Raw genomic sequence first — 16,535 nt, 5'->3', positions numbered from 1 at the left:
CCAGAGGCCCCAGCCATGGGAACCATCCAGTCTTTGTCCCCTAGCAATCGGACTTGGGAGTCCAAACAGATTAAGGTGCTTTTATTAATCAGATGCTCACTAATGATACAACTGTCAATCACACAGCACCAGCACTGGGCTTTCCCGAGCACACTCACTACAGCGCTTACCTGCCTGGGGGTGCACAAGGCTGGGTTACTGACTGACCTACCATGGGGGGCTGCAGCACCAGGAGCTGGGCAAGTTGCTTCCCAGGGACTACCCAGAGTTATTATGTGCAAGTTTGGAAAGATACATATGCACACACACCTTGCTGCTGCCCCACAACTGACACAAAGCACACTCCTCTTGCACACACTGTGGGACAGGCAGCCCCAAATCAAGAAGACTGTAAACACCGGTTAGGAGAAGTGGCAGGTCAACAATGTTCTCACTGGGTATTTTCTAGGGCTCCCTCCAGATCAGCTATGAATATCCCAGCATTTGCACCATTTTGGGACAAATAGGTATGAATAGGCCTCATGACAAAGGCAGCAGAGCCCATGAATGTGTTTTTATTTGCGTCCCTGGGCAGCAAGAAGGTGGGGGATGTGGGAGCTCCCAGACCCAGAGTTCTGGATAACACAGACCAGAGAGCCCACAAGGGGAGGTATTCACAAAGACAGTCCGAGAGTTTTATCAGCAACAGAAGAGATGGCGAGACACCCAGGAGCCAAATTACAGGGACAGAGCCAAAGAACCGGATAGACAGAGTCTGGCCAAAGAGCACTGTTAGCAGCACCTGAAGGGCAAAAACAGCCAAGAGATACGGTAATTACAAGGGGGTTAACTGGGACTAATGGGATGGATCTGAAGCTGGGAACCTTTAGACTAATTAGCAAGGGGCACTCTGTGCCAGGAGGCTGCAGACAAACTGCTCTAGGCAAGTAATGGAAGCCCCACGGCTTGGGATTCTTAAACTCAGACAAGCCAGTGTGCTGTGAGGCCGGATTCTGCCCTGGGCTCTGGCCAGCTCAGGCATCACCTGCTACTCAGAGCAGGCACCACTGCACTAGCCCCTCAGGCAGCTGTGGAACATGGCCAGCTGCCGCTTGTCGCTTGCACAACAAAACCAATAGCTGCCAAGCCCAGGCAGAGCTGAGGGCGTGGGGGCCACAAGCCTCGCTCCTGGATGCAGAGGCAGGGGAGATGCTATCTTAGTGTGAGGAAGGGGACAGGAGCTTGAGCCCCAGCATTATTCCTGGCTGGGGCTGAAAGCCCTGGCTGTCCCCTCCGCTCTCCTACGGGCGAGGCTCTCGCAGAGCTCCGCTCAACACTGCGCCTGAAGGGAGGGACGCTGCACAGAGCAGACAGAGGAATCCGTGCCTTGGCACATGCAGCCTGGGTTGGGGCAGGGAAACCCCGAGCTGAACGAGGAGCTGCAGACATGCGGTTCTGCTCGACACTGCAGGCTGCAGACCCCCCATCTCCCTCTTCTCACAGGCTGGCAGAACCCGCCGCCCAGCGCACACAAGACAGGATCCCCCCTGCCAAGGTCTGTCTGCAAACTGCTGCATGGAGCAACAGGCCCACTGGGAACTCCCCCACCACAGAGGCCTTTGCCAAGAGACAGAACTGGGGGCGGGCCTACAGGGTGGAGGGCAGGGCCCAGGCCCTGTGCCCTAAGGACCACAGGGGCAGGCACAGCCAAGAAGCGAGTTGGAGCAGCCCTGGATGGGAAGGCGGATTCGTCCGCTTAGCCCCTGCACATGGGGCCTGAGCAGCAGCCAGACCCTCTTGGGCTATAGCCTCAGTGGGTGTGGCTGAGCCCAGAGCAGAATCTAGTATCTGTGGCGCATCCCGACCGGCACTGACAATGGTGTTAGGCAACTCAACTACACCCCTCTGCCAAACTCTAGCCTAGCCAGGCTGAAGCCTAGCCCTGACAATGAACTGGGCTGGGCTGTGGAATCACCACCACCACCACCACCCCGCTGCCCAGGAAAGGGTTGAAGCCCCCACCCATGTCCCCAGCACAGGAGACCTGCAGTGACACACTGTAAGGACCCGGCCTGCCCAGGACCCAGGGTGGGAGCTGATGTGTCTATTCCAACTCTGGTTCTTCAGCCCGTATCCACCCTGGGCTGGCAGTGCCAGCGAGTGCCCCCAGACTTGGCGCGCAGTCCCCCCTCCTCAGACACCTGACACTGGGATCTCCCATCGTCCCAGGCAGAGGCTGGATACAGGGGTCACACCAGTCCACACACGATGCTGCATTGGCTCGTTCCAGGGCCGAGCACAGGCCAGGGCTCTGTGCTCAGAGTCCCATTTCCTGCAGAGCCTTCCTTCAGTCAGAAGCCCACGCTCAGCATTGTCAGGACCATGGCCCCTTTTATCTCATGACCGGATGCCTCTGAAGAACCCAACAAAAAGTGACCAGTCCCAGGGCCAAAGGGCCACACAATCCTGAGCCCAGATGGCCCCAACATCAGTCTGAAACCCTACCCTGACCCAAACCTGCCTCATCTTCCCACACCATGAATACGACTTGTCCTCCCTCTCTAGAAGATCAAACCCCATCGCCTCCCACCTCAGGGACTGTGCCCCCATCCTCCCAGATTCCCTGATTCTCCATTGTCCCTGCGAGCTGTGCAGAGCAGTATCTGACCTGCCTTGCCACCTGCACTGGTCCCCCGAGCATGATGTGCTTCATTTCCACTTCTCCTCTTCATCTCCAGGTGCAGCACACACTGGATCTCCTACAGTATCATCACTGCACAGTCACCCCAGCCCCACAGCGCTCACTGGATCTCCTGCGGCATAAGCTCTGTGCTGTCATCCCAGACCCGCAGTGCTCACTGGATCTCCAGCAGTGAATAACACTTCTGAATAATTGGCCACACGTACCTCAGAATGGAAGCTTGTGGCTCAGCCGCATGGCCAAAAGTGGTCGGATGGAACTGCAGCTGCGACAGGCTCTGGATCTAGAGCATCCGTGACTCACTCTGTCTCTATCCAGAGAAGCAACATTGGCAGGAAGAACCCCCATTGTTTGTTGGTGGACTGAAGCGGCGATTTCACTTCAAAACTCTTGGGTGAATACCATCTGGTCCTGGTGACTTATCACTGTTTAATTTACCAATTTGTTCCAAAACCTCCTCTAATGACACCTCAGTCTGGGACAGTTCCTCAGATTTGTCACCTAAAAAGAATGGCTCAGGTGTAGGAATCTCCCTCATATCCTCTGCAGTGAAGACCAATGCGAAGAATCCATTTAGCTTCCCTGCAATGGCCTTGGGTTTCTTTAGTATCTTGATTGTCCTTTGGCCCCCATGATTGTTTGGCAGGCTTTCTGCTTCTGACGTACTTAAAAAATTTTGCTGTTAGTTTTTGTCTTTTGCTAGTTGCTCTTCAAATTCTTTTTTGGCCTACCTAATTATACTTGCCAGTTTATGTTCCTTTCTATTTTCCTCAGTAGGATTTGACTTCCATGTGACAGGTTATGCCCTCTGATGTGCTGAGATAGCACTGAGTCTACCTGTTCTTCCAGCATGGACCCCCTTTAACCTGTCTTGCTGAGCCAGGCTATTAAAGCCTCCTGTAACACACACACAACCCAGTTGCAGATCAGCTCTGGAAAGACTCAGCTTAAGGGACTTACTAAGTCAGGTGTCCACCTCCCTTGGAGTGCAGACCCAAAGGTATATTATGAAATCCGACTCCTCCCTCAATGTGAAGGAAGGGTATGCACAATTTTTCCCCCTCCCCCAGTTAGAAATTACGGAAACTGGGTTATATTATAAACAAAACAAATTTTATTAACTATAAAAGGCAGATGTTAAGTGGTAAAAGGGGTAGAAAACAGAACAAAGCAGATTACTAAGCAAATGAAACCAAACCCACAAACTAAACTAGTTTCACTAAAGAAATTGATTATAAATAGTATTTCTCACCCTAGATATTGTTGCAGGCAGATTACAGAAGGTCCTGAAAGGCAGCTGCACTGGTCTCCCTCTTGAGACCTCAGATATTATTATTCACAAGCTAGATGCCCTTCCAGCTTGGGTCAACCCTTCACCCCTCAGTTCAGTTTTTGCTTCCAGGTCTTTTTCAGCATCTTTTTGGATGAGGAGGCAGAGAAGAACCATGATGATGTCACTCTCCTGCCTTATATAACTCTTGTGTAAGGTGGGAACCCCTTGTCTTCTAGTGGAAAACCACTGGCATTCCAAAAGGGGAAGAGGGGTATCCAGTACCAGGTGACTTGGACCCTGGTCTCTGAATGGCCGTGGCAGCCATTGCTCGTAGACTGTCTCCAGCGTCCACAGGAAGACTAAGCTCTTTCACAGTCCATTGTCTTTGCTAATGGCCCATTAGCCCAGTCTGGCTTTTCCATTGTTGTACCTGAAGGGCTGGTTGGGGTTGACACCCAAAGTAACACATTTGAAATACTGATACGTAGTTAATATTCCTAACTTCAGATACAGAAATGATACAGGCTGGATAATTGGATAATCACATTCAGTAAATCATAACCTTTCCAAGGATACCTTACATGAGCCATCTTGCATGAAGTATATCTCAGTTACGTCATTCATATCATAAACATATTTTCATAAGGAATGTCACATTCCAATTTGTAAAGCATGGCTTTTTGCCTCTAACCATCTCTTTCATGCTGTTATTTAGCCATGGTGGCATTTTTTCGGTCCTCTTACGGTTTTTCTTTTATTTGAGGTAAACATTTAATTTAAGCCTCTATTATGGTGTTTTTAAAATGTTTCCATGCAGCTTGCAGGCATTTCACTCTTGTGACTGTTCCTTTTAATTTCCATTTAACTAGCCATTTGTGGTGGGCTTCTTCGGTATTTCCCCCTGCCCAAGGATGTTAAATTTAATTACATTATGGTCGCCATTACCTAGTAGTTCGGCTTTGTTCACTTCTCTGCCATGACAACTTGGACTGAGATCCAGTTTGTCTCAAGCGTTTTGGCATGAAAATCCTCTGCATACCACCTCCAAACAGATGGACAGAGAGAGAAACCAGCACTAGAGCAATACCTAACGTGCTTTATCAACTGCCATCAAGATAACTGGTTCTCCCTCCTGCTTTGTGCCGAGTTCTCATACAACAAGGCCTCCAAGGAGCAGAACAGTCGTCATCTTTTTATTTTATTTTGCAAATTACAGATTCCACTATGGCTTCCGCCCGGCCTTGCCAGAAGCCTCCCCGAACCTAGCAGCCACCAACTGGATCCAATGAATTCATCATATTCAGGCGCTTAAGGACCACCTCGAAGATGCGAAAAAGGACTACAAGCAGTAGGTGAACCGTCAACACCGGGAAGGCCCTTACAGTGGGCTGTTTGCAGCCAAACACTGGCCTACAAACAGGCCGTCACGCAAACTAGACCACCTGTTCCTCACACCATTCTGGATCTGTCAACAAATCAACACTGTCACCTTCAAACTGCAGCTCCTTCGGTTCCTTAAGCTACATCCTGCTTTTCATGTGTCCCTTCTGAAGCCTTACATGGAGGATTCCTTTCCCAGCTGGTTCCAACAGCCACCCCTGCCATACTATGTCCAAGGGCATGAGGAACATAGTCCATGCTATGCTAGACTCTAAACTGCAGAGAGGGAGACTACTACCTCATCTCTTGGGAGGGATGAAGAGCGAAGAGTGCTCCTGGGAACCTGCTGCCCATGTCCATGCACCGGACCTGGTAAAAAGGTTTTATCAAGACCATCTGGCCAAACCAGGCCTGGGGCCAACCCAGAGGAAAGGCACCCCTGAAGGGAGTGAGTAAAGCAAGGATCTGTGGGACTAGAACCCGAGTCTCCCGAACCTGGCATAGCTGATGTTCCCACATCACCATGAGGAAGCCATGAAGAGCCGCATCCAAGGAGTGCTGTGATATTAGGCGCTGCAGGAAGTACTGCCCAAAGAATCCAGAGGGACAGCGCCATGCGGCATTCCGATTGGCCCATGCTCACTATTTAAGGGGTGGGGGGGGAGGAAGTTGTCTGGGCATCCACGCAGACTTCTAGTCTGCAGCAATGCCAGATCTCACCTCACTTTCAGATATCCAGCTCCGACCCTGGCCTGACTCTGAACCTGACTCTTGCCTATTGATTCTGGCTCTAGCAATTACCTGCTTGCTTACTGCCACCTCGTGATGGCCTTCGACTTGTGGACACCAGCCCAGCTGTGCCTATTAGGCCAGACTGCCTATGCCCCAGTCCCTTACACGAGCAAAGCCAGGGAGTGGGGTGTGAGCAGGCATCCAGTGAAGGGATGCTTTGCGTCAGCATCAGGGCCACCGCACTTGGGAGCAACAGCCGGGACAGCATGAGAGTAAAGGGGGTTATAGGTGCTCGGCAGGGCAGTTGCCTGTTGCCTTCAACACTAGCGGAGGGGCAAGCCAAAGGCAGAGCAATCCTCACACCCGCCACTGCAGGGCGCCTCCTGTCTAGGCCCACGGGGCTCCATTTGCCCTGGGCAGTGCCTGCACAAGCCAGGCTATGAACCCCAGATGCACCCAAGGGTCCCTGGGGCGGGGGCACCACAGCAGCTGCTCTACTGGGGAGCCTGAAGCTAGGCCGAGCAGGCAGGACCAGGCCAGGAGGGAGGGGGCAGGCTGAGTGCCTGAGGAGCTGAGGCTGATCTCAAAGCTGCCCCCCTGCCTCAAGGCAAACACCCTGCCTGGCACAGGCCACCCGGGTGCCAGGAAGTGGAAGTGACTGACCCCCAGGCCCTGCAGCCCTCCAAGAGCCTGACTGGAAACAAAGCAGTAGGGGTGCAACTTACCATGGAGCCTCACCCAGCCTCTCCCCCAAGGAGGGAGCTGGACTGTCCAGGCGGAGCTACCCAGCAGTCCTCAGAGCAAACCTGCCACAAGCCCGAGGGGAAGGGGCTCCACCTGCCCAGGGAGCCACCCCATGTTCAGACACCAGCACTTCCCAGCCCCCTTTGTGCCTGGCCCATCACCCACTCCCCCAGTGACAGAGACAAGCAGACACAGCTACCAAGGCCAGTCAGTCAGTTCTGGGGCTGAGAGCAACTTTGCTGGGAGGAGAGGGGAAGGGGAAATCTCCAGCAGCCTGCACCTCCTGGCCCTGAGCACACAGGGCCCTCTGCAGGGGGAATAAAAATCAATGATTTAAAAAAAAAAATTAAATCAGATTTTTTTATTTTGTCATTTAAATGCTAATAATTTTTTCTTTTTAAAAATAAACCTGTTTAAAATGAAATCAGAATTTAATACAAAATATGGTTTGGCCTGAACTTCTTATAACCTCTTAAAACATGTAATTAAAAAAAAAAAAAAAAAAACGAATCCATGAGCCTCTATGAAAACACTGAGTTGAAAGCTGCTTTTCTATATAAAAAAAGAATTGGGGGGAAAACACCTCACTTTTGAGGTCAAGCTTCATAAACAGGGCGCATAGGTCAGCCTACATAACTTTGCAGTCTGTCTCATTTTCAAGAGACTTTGGTGAGACTAGGAATTTAAGCTCCAGTCACTTTCACTCTGGCATATTTGAACATTTGCCCAGGCTGACCTCAATTAATCAGTTTAATTCACTGACTACAGTTAACCTCTCTGTTTCATAAATCATTTAGTTGTAAATGTGAAACATGTTTTGATAAGAGAAGTCCATGTATCCAAAACACTGAAGGTTGTTTTACTTAAAAATACATTTTATATGCTGTGTTGTGTGTTTAATTAAATTCCAGTTACCATGCTAATGCAGCTAGATGTGATATCATGAGCAAAAAGTTCATTATCTAGTAAATAAGCAATATACCATTTCCTAACATACTAAAAAATAACTAAAAAAGTTAATAAGAATGAAAATATGAAGCTATATAATTGCTTAAATAAATGTATATCGTTATAGTGTACTCTCCTAGGTAGTAAAAAGCTGTACCAAATCTAGCGTAAAGGCTCTATTTCGCTGTAAGTCAACACATTTGGATAGTTACAGCAACCATTGAGCATGCACCGTTCTTTAGAAAATAACTTTATTCAAGTAACTGATGCACAAATGGAAACAATGATTTAAATCAATCCAGCCTGGCCCTCTGCCAGCAAGCTGAGCTAGCTCTCCAAGAACAGCCAGCCTCTGGCTTGCATCAGGAGGCAGGAAATTTGCTATCATTGTTCTCTGGCAGCTCAAAGCCATCCTAGGAACAAGCAGCGTACGGCGCTTCCTAGCACAGCGCCTGCCCAGCCACGCTCTATTTACAGCCATTTCCTAAATGCTGGGCTCCCAGCTGGCTAACCAGCACAGAGCTGAGCACAGCCCACAGAGCTGAGCAGCACACAGCTCAAAGCAACATGGGGAGGAAACCCATGGCTCAGCTTGCCACTAAGAAGACACCGGGTTTACCACAGCTGCTGGGCCCTGGGACCATAGCCACTGACTCACCACAATCAGAGCTGGAGTAGGGCCCACTGTTAGCTTATGGGGGCAGGGCAGAAATGGGCCGTAGGGCGCATTCCCCAGCCAAACTAGAAACTGCTAGAGTCAAGCAGCTTCCAGCCACTGCACAGGAAACACCATGGGTACTCAGCAGTGCCTAGAACCTAGGGCAAAGGGAACTGTGTCCAGACAGAGGAACCTGCGTGTCCCTGCCTCTGCTCCACGGACAAGGGGTGGCCTGAGGTGGTGCTGGTTCTTTCGCAGTCAGCAGGACAAAGCCTGGTGCTGGTCAGACTTTGACCCCTGGAGGCCAAAGCCCAAGTCACTAGCATGAGGTGGGGAGACCCGCCAGCCACACAGAATGTGTGAGCACAGATCCTTAAAGAACACGCAGGGGCTGATCCACCCTCTCACCATCAGGGGCCAGTGAGACAAGCATGGGGGCAGGTTACCCCACATCTGGTGCACTCCCTCTGCAGCTGCTGGCGCAGGCCACTGAGCTAGATGGACCTCGGGTCGGATCCAGTCTGGCAATTCCTGTAGCCCTAGAAACAGGGCTGAGATTCAGGGGTGGGGAGTTATATCTTATAAACATGCATCCCGTTCAAATCAGATGTGCAAATACACAGAGACCCAGACACAATCCCCCTCCCTCTGTTACACACACACACACGAGATGTCTACCCGTGCTGTAATCATGCACCCCGATTGCAGTGTGCACACACTCATGCACACGCTCTAACAGGCAGGCATACGTGTGGACATGAACAGACTTACAGACATGTGCACGCCACACAGGTGGGCATGGACAAACACAGACACTCCCAGAAGCAAGCGTTTACACACAACCCACACTCTGCCTGTGCTCCTAGAGAGTGAATCTTCTCTGATCAGCCTTCGAGAGGAAGCGCAGGGCTGGGGTTTCCCAGCACCCTGGGGGCTCTGAAGCACAGGCATTGCATTTGCTTTGTGGGAGATGCTCAGGCTGTCTGGCTCACCCAGGCCACAGCAGCACCTCAGAGCTCTTTATGGTGGCAGTAAAGTTACAGCCAATAAGGCAGCTTCCTAGCAGGGAGAGGAGCCACATCTGTTTTCTTGAAAGTTCAAAGCCTTTCCTTTCACCACGAGCTGGGTCACCACGAGCTGGGCTGCGTGAAAGCCAGGAAGGCAGGCCAGGGGCTTAGCTGTGAGCAGGGTGGGGGAGGGGATGCAGTGTCTAGGCAGGCAGGCTCCAGGCCCACCTAAAAGCAATAAGGTTCAGAACCCCCATCCCCTCAGGGATGTTCTGGACAGCTGCTCTGAACAGGCCCGCCAGCCTCAAACCCATCATGAGCATCGAGTGTCACTGGCAAATGCAAACCACAGCACAGACTCGGAGGTACACAGATTCAAAGGCCAGAATTACTCTCCCTGTTAAAAATTTACACCTTATTTCCAGTCCAAATTAGTCTAATTTCAACTTCCAGCCATTGGATGGTGTTAGACCTTTCCCTACTAGACTGAAGGGCCCACTAGTAAATATTTGTTCCCCTTGGAGGTACTTATAGACTTTGATCAAGTCACCCCTTAACCTTCTCTTTGTTAAGCTAAACAGATTGAGCTGCTGGAGTCTCTCTCGAGAAGGCAGGTTTTCTAATCCACTAATCATAGTCATGGCTCTTCTCTGAACCTCTCTCCAATTTATCAACATCCTTCTTGAATTGTGGGCACCAAAACTGGACTCAGCATTCCAGCAGCAGTCCCACCAGTGCAAAATACACAGAGGTAAAATAACAGCACTACTCCACCTCAAGATTCCCCTGTTTATACATCCCAAGACGCCTTAGCTCTTTTGGCTGCAGGGTCACACTGGGAGCTCATGTTCAGCTGATTCTCCACCACGACCCTCAAGTCTGTTTCACAGTCACTGAAACAGGACAGAGCTTCCATCCTGTAAGTATGACCAACATTCTTTGTTGCTAGATGTATCCATTTACATTTAGCTGTATTAAAACGCACATTGGTTGCTTGTGCCTAGTTGATCAAGCAATCCAGATCGCTCTGAATCAGAGACCTGTCCTCTTCATTATTTACCACTCTCCCAATTTTTGTGTCATCTGCAAACCTTACCAGTTTTCTTCCAGGTCATTGATAAAAACGTTAAATAGCACAGGACCAAGAACCAATCCTGTGGGACCCCACCAGAAACACAAAGGCTTGATGACAATTCCCCATTTCCAGTTACGTTTTGAACCCTATCCATTAGCCAGTTTTTAATCCACTTAATGTGTGCCGTGTTAATTTTATATCGTTCTAGCTCTTTTAATTAGAACGTCATGTGGGACCAAGTCAAACGCCTCATAGAAGTCTAAATCTATTACGTCAACACTGTTATCTTTATCAACCAAACCTCATTAAAAAAAAAAAAGATATTGAGTTAGTTTGACAGAATTTATTTTCTATAAACCCATGTTGATTTGCATTAATTACATCACCCTCCTTTAGTTCACCATTAATCGAGTCCCTACCGCATCATTATCTTGCCCAGGATCAGCATCAGGTTGATAGGTCAACAGTTACCTGGGTCATCCTGTTTACCCTTTTAAAACCCTGGCACAACATCAGCTTTCTTCCAGGACACCATCTTGTGCTTTACCTGTCAGGGCATTGATCCATAGACATTCAAGATCGTTTTTTTTTCAAGTTATCACTGACTTGGAAACGGTGATGCCACTTTTGACACAGAGTGCCACTCCCCCTCCCCTTTTGTCCACTTCATCCTTCATAAATAGGTTATAAGCATTGATTTGACCATTCCAATTGTGCGAATCACCCTGCCAGGTTTCAGCAATACCAACTCGATTGAATTAATGCTCATAAATGAGCAATTCCAATTTCTCTTATTTGTTACCCAGGCTCCTGGCATTGGCATACACACAATTCAAGAATTTCTTCTCTTTGTGTCCTTTGGTTCCTAAATTTTGTTCTCAACATCTTGATTTTGTGCTGAGTGCCCATTTCTTCCCTCTCTTACCCTCCCCTTTTGCTATTAGTTTAATCCACACCTGACTACTCTAGACAGCCTGCCTCTGAGGAGATTGGTCCCGCTTCTACTGAGGTGGAGGCCATCCAACCTATACAGCCCCCTTCCCCTAGAAAGTGGATCAATTCCCACACAATTGAAGTCCTTCACCCTGCACCACTCACCCGGCCAGCGATTCACTTCCAGAATCTTCAGTCACAGCAACCGTGGCATGATACTCCCCATCCCCCCAGAACCTCAACAGCAGGGAGACATAAATATAAGGAGAAAGACCATGGCTTCCTCACCCCCTTTGAGGGCACACTCCAGCCCTTCCACTTCATCCCCAATGGCAATCCGGATCCCATCTTCTGCAGACTGTCACTCCAAAGTAAAACTGTAGCAGCGCCCTCAGCAGCAGGAGAAAGAATTACGTCCCCACCGCACAGACTGTGGGGCAGTCGGTCGATATCATTGACAGGACAGCACACGAAGTCACTGCTGAAGTTAAGTGTGACCAGAGGAGTGGCTGTCTAACACTTTCACCGTAAATACTCCTCAGGCAGTATTTTTGAACACCTCTGATGCCTCCATGGCTATGAAATTCAGCAGAGGGATAGCCCTGGGGTCAGGGAGGTGCCATTTGCTGAGCCCACCTAAATCCAAACAGATTGGGCTGAGTTACCAGCTGATGAAAATAACCATTTCTCATCTGCACTGTGCCCACTATAGCTTGGACTTGGCTTGCTGCCAAAACCCCTGGACTCTATAAACCCTGCACACGCACACATACGCACACCTGTGCACACACGCGGTCACTGAGCTGCACAGAGCACCTCCGGAGCTCTTCATAACCCTTATAATTGAGCAAAGACTTCATAGGCCACTGAGCAGTTACCAAGCTGGGAAGAGAGTCCAGGAGCCTAATACGGCAGCCCACTCTCTGCAGCTTAACCACCCTGTGTCTCAGACAGCAAATCTAAGGGCGGGGCTATGTTGCAGGTAAAAGAGGGCTACTTGTGCAGATGTAACCCAGTCAATGTGTTGTGCACCTCCCCTGAAGCAGCTGATCCACAGAGGATAACAGTCTACTCCTGCAGCCAGCTACTGGAGTCCGTGCTGTATCTCCAGTGGTAAGAAGTCTATGCTGAAGGTCCAGAAGGACCAGCCTTACTGATGGGAGCAGGAATTACAGCTGCACCAGAAACTGATTTGGTTTTGGGGGGGATTTTTTTTAAACTAGGAAATTACACACAAAATCTGTTAAAAAGTTATTTAAATTGCAAAGCCGAGCATTCGCAGTTAGGAAATGCCAGAATGTAGGCTGCCCATTGAACTTTAATTCAAAAGCCTTGCTTGTATGCATTATGACATCCTGTAATTACATGATCACAGACTATTCTTTGCAGAGGCCCCCTGCCTCATTCACTACGCAGGCTGGAGCTGCTGTGGGGATGAATCAGGGCTGTGTCGTGAAGGAGGCTGTGTCCTGTAGGACCCCTGCCACATCTGTTGCAGAAGTTGCAAGGCATGTAGTGAACCAAGTGCAGGACTGAAGAAGAGAAAGGATGGCCTCATGGCTGTGGCAGATGAATGCTAATGAGAACTGGACCACATCCCTGCCTCTGCCACAGAGCTCCTGTGCGACGCTGGGCAAGTCACTTGCACCAAACTTTTCACAGGTGATCACTAGTTGTGTGCACGAATGACAGAAGGTCCCTAAAAGTGGAGGGGGCACTGGCATCCAAACTGTGGCCCTGGCCCCCATACTGCCCCTTCCCCTGAGGCCCCACCCTTACACTGCCCTGAGGCCCTGCCCGCGTGATGCCCCTTTTCCCTAAGCCCCTACCCTAGCATCACCCCTTCTCCCGGGGCCCTGCGCCCATGCCACCTCTTCCCCTCAAGACCCCGCTCCCCACTCATTCCTCTCTGTCCCCTCCCCGGCATCGCTCACTCTTATGGCCAGTAAAAGTGTGTGGGGACCATGACCCCCTGGTTCCCCCTGTTCTAGCACCCCTGGTTGTGTGCGCCTCATTTATGGGCATTCAGCTCAAGACACCTGGGAGGTCTGCAGGAACAAGCACAGAGCTTGGAGTCAGGAGGCCCCAAGTTCGAATCCTACCTCTCACTGGCCTGTTCTGTGGCCTCATGCACTTGACTTTGCCTATCTATCCGCACCCCCTCTGTCAAATGAAGATGGCCCTTCCTCACCTGCCTCTGGGGATGTGAGGGTTAATTAGTCTCTGCCTATATAGGGCGTGGAACTGCTCACTGCTCTGACACCAGGCCCTCAATGCCACCCATTGGGTACTCAGTCACTGAGGGCCCCAAATTTAGTGAAAACATGCATCTGAATCTCCCTCTGCCAGTGTCCCATCTGGAGGAATCCAAACCCACCCCCCCCTTTGTGTGCGCACGCACGCACACACACACGCGCACACGGGTGTTGAGAAGTTACATCCATTAACACCTGAGCTCCTCCGATCCTTCACAGATGAGCAGCAACCCAGAGAAGCCCAGGAGACAATGGATGACAATCCCCCTTCTATGCAGGGTTCACAGGGGGTGCAGTACACAAAGCAGGGGTCTTATGTCACATGTTAAAGATCCAAAGAAATCCTGAGCTTCAGCCCCATTCCTTGAGAGCCGCCCATCCTGTGTGCTGGATGAGGTAGGGGTCCCACCAGTTACAGACCATATCACAACTCTGACACACAAGGGGGTCAAAAGAAGGTTGCCTGGATAACTGTAAAACTGGCATTTTCCCTAGGGCTTTGTGCCTGGCAGGGCGTTCTTTCCTGCATGCGGCACTGCTGGCGTGTAAGACGTCATGCAGACACGAAGAACTGGAGCGGAGCTGTCACTCCACTGACCCGCCGCGCAGGATGGCAGAGGTCCAGATAGCTCAGCTCCCAAGTGGCCACTGCACTCGACTGCCTCCTGTTATTGGTACGTGGTGGCATGAGGCTCAGCTCCTGCTGGTGCTGGGATGCTGTCTCGGCCCAAGAAGCTCCCATGATTTGGAGTGCGCTGAGGAGGCTCTGCGGGAGTTCACAAAAGCCCAGCCCTTCCCCAACACAACACACGGTTAGAACAGTCCCACACTCCTCTTTGAGCCCAGCCCTGCCACTATTCGGGGAGCGTGCCCAGAGCTGGCCCGGCCACGGAGCTCCTGGGCTAAGGGACAGGGCTGGCCCCAGGACAGCTCTGCCTGCAGCCGTGCCAGGACAGTCATCGAGCGGCAGGGACATGGGAGCTGCTCAAAGCCGCACAAGGGCGACGTGATGCCCTCACACCCAATCTGGCTCCCAGCCAAGCAGGGAGAACACCGGGCTCTGGGCGGCGCGCAGGATTTGCCCCCCCCCGATGTAGACAGGACCAAGAAGGTGACGACCGCTCTCCACAGAGCCCCCTTGGCTCTCAGGATTGTCGACTGGCACGTTTATTGGGATTAAGGCTGGAGGTGCGCTTAAAGCACACTGGCTTTTCCAGGACAGCCCCATGTGCAGACAAGCCCGCAGGGTACCACAGGACAAGTAGCTGGGCTCCTATGTCATTCAGGCACTCTCTAAACAACACACACAGTCTGTGTTATGGTGTATAAACGTGCGTGTGCTCAGCTCCGTTAGTACAACAGGCAGCCTCGTCTTGCTGGGGTACTTTATGATCACTGTGTGCAAGAACAAACCAAACCAGACTGAGAGAGACGAGACTGAACATTAAATGTGTATCTCACACACACACGCACCCTGACACAAATGCACAGGCTCACACTACCACACACACACACACTGGGCCTGTGCACATGACAACACAGACATCCCGTCACCCTAACACACACAAGCAGGCTGGTTTGTGCACGTGACGGGCACTATTTTCATCAATACCTGGGAATTGAACTAGGAACCTCCAGAGCTGCTACAACTTGAGCTAGAGAACTGGTCTCCTTAGCTGGGGCTTTAATAACTCACATCCTGTGTGGATCGGCACAGAGCAAGATATGGACCACGCGTTCACCAGGCGGTTACAGGCACAATCCAACCCAAACACACCGGTACATGTATACTGTAGTGCCCTAATGTGCGTGTGCACACACACACACTACATTCAACACACACCAGGGTTGTGCACATACCCCGACATACAAACTTATGCAAACACTCAAATAAAAGAATCTCATTAATTGTGAACAAGTGGTCTGTGTGAAAGTCTGGCCTGCAGAGGGGATACGGAGTGGTGGGCTGAAGAGCGCCAGTGTGCAGTGGCTGCAGATCATGCAGGGGTGCATGGGGCTGCAGCTGTCTTGAGTAGGGGGCTTTGTGTCCTAGCGGCAGAGGTCAGAGGTAAGGTTGTTTGTAGAATCTGAACTAAAAATGTTCTAACTGCCGGCTCTCTGCCGAATTATTGCTACCTCCAAAAGTCCGTGCCAGTTCCCTGATAGACAGTCACCCACCTGGCGCCCAGTCCAGGCAGCCCCGGATACAGTCACCCTTCGCATGGAAAGCAGGATTTTGTTTTAAGGACGCTGGCCAGGAGGGTGGGCAGTCAGATTTGTAATGTCAGGGGATCAGCACACAGCACTAACCACCAAGCAACTCCCACAGCTTTATATCCCTGAGGAACGGGCAAGAGTGCCCTCGGCTCTTCAGAACTGTCTCCGACACTTCCTTTTTGGGGCTGACATTTGTCACTGTCAGCCTTAGCCCAAAGGGGAACCACAGGGGCAAGTCGGAAGAGAAGCCGCTGAGCTTTTCAGAGCTGGGGAAATGTAAGCCCAAGCTGCTGTCTGCTCCAAAGGCCATGTCTCTAGCAGTGGTCCCCCTGGAGCAGTTAGTGTTCCTGCGTGTGCTATGCGATCACATAGTGAACACACGCTCAGGGCAGGGGAGCCATAGGAACTGCAGCTTTTCACTTTGGGGGCAGGTAAAGCTCAGCTGTGAAGGAGGCCAGAGGCCAGCTGTCATAAATTTACAGCTAAGGGTAGCATAAAATCCCTCCTTTACCTGTAAAGGGTTAATCAGTTCCATTAACCTAGTTGGCACCTGACCAGAAGGACCAATGGGGAAAGAAGATACTTTCAAATGGGGGGGGGGGTTGTTTGGGCGTTTGTTGTTCTCTCCCGAGA

The 16,535-nt window shown here is 50.9% G+C and overlaps 1 protein-coding gene across 5 annotated transcripts in view; it reads right to left on the bottom strand.

Annotated features, from left to right (window-relative positions):
- The window catches only part of SHF (Src homology 2 domain containing F), a 63,458-nt gene that overhangs the window by 37,254 nt on the left and 9,669 nt on the right, over positions 1 to 16,535 (bottom strand). The window contains exon 1 of one of the 5 annotated variants that reach the window (XM_074965984.1): positions 2,887 to 2,907. The exons of the other annotated variants lie outside the window; for them this stretch is intronic. The gene's annotated coding sequence lies outside the window, so the exon portion shown is untranslated. Of the gene's footprint in view, positions 1 to 2,886; positions 2,908 to 16,535 lie in introns of those variants that run through there. 5 annotated transcript variants of the gene reach the window in all.

Source organism: Natator depressus, chromosome 10 (assembly GCF_965152275.1).
Source record: "Natator depressus isolate rNatDep1 chromosome 10, rNatDep2.hap1, whole genome shotgun sequence".
Taxonomy (NCBI): domain Eukaryota; kingdom Metazoa; phylum Chordata; order Testudines; family Cheloniidae; genus Natator; species Natator depressus.
Note: the sequence above shows the minus strand (reverse complement) of the source record. Positions and strands in the feature narration are given on the sequence as shown.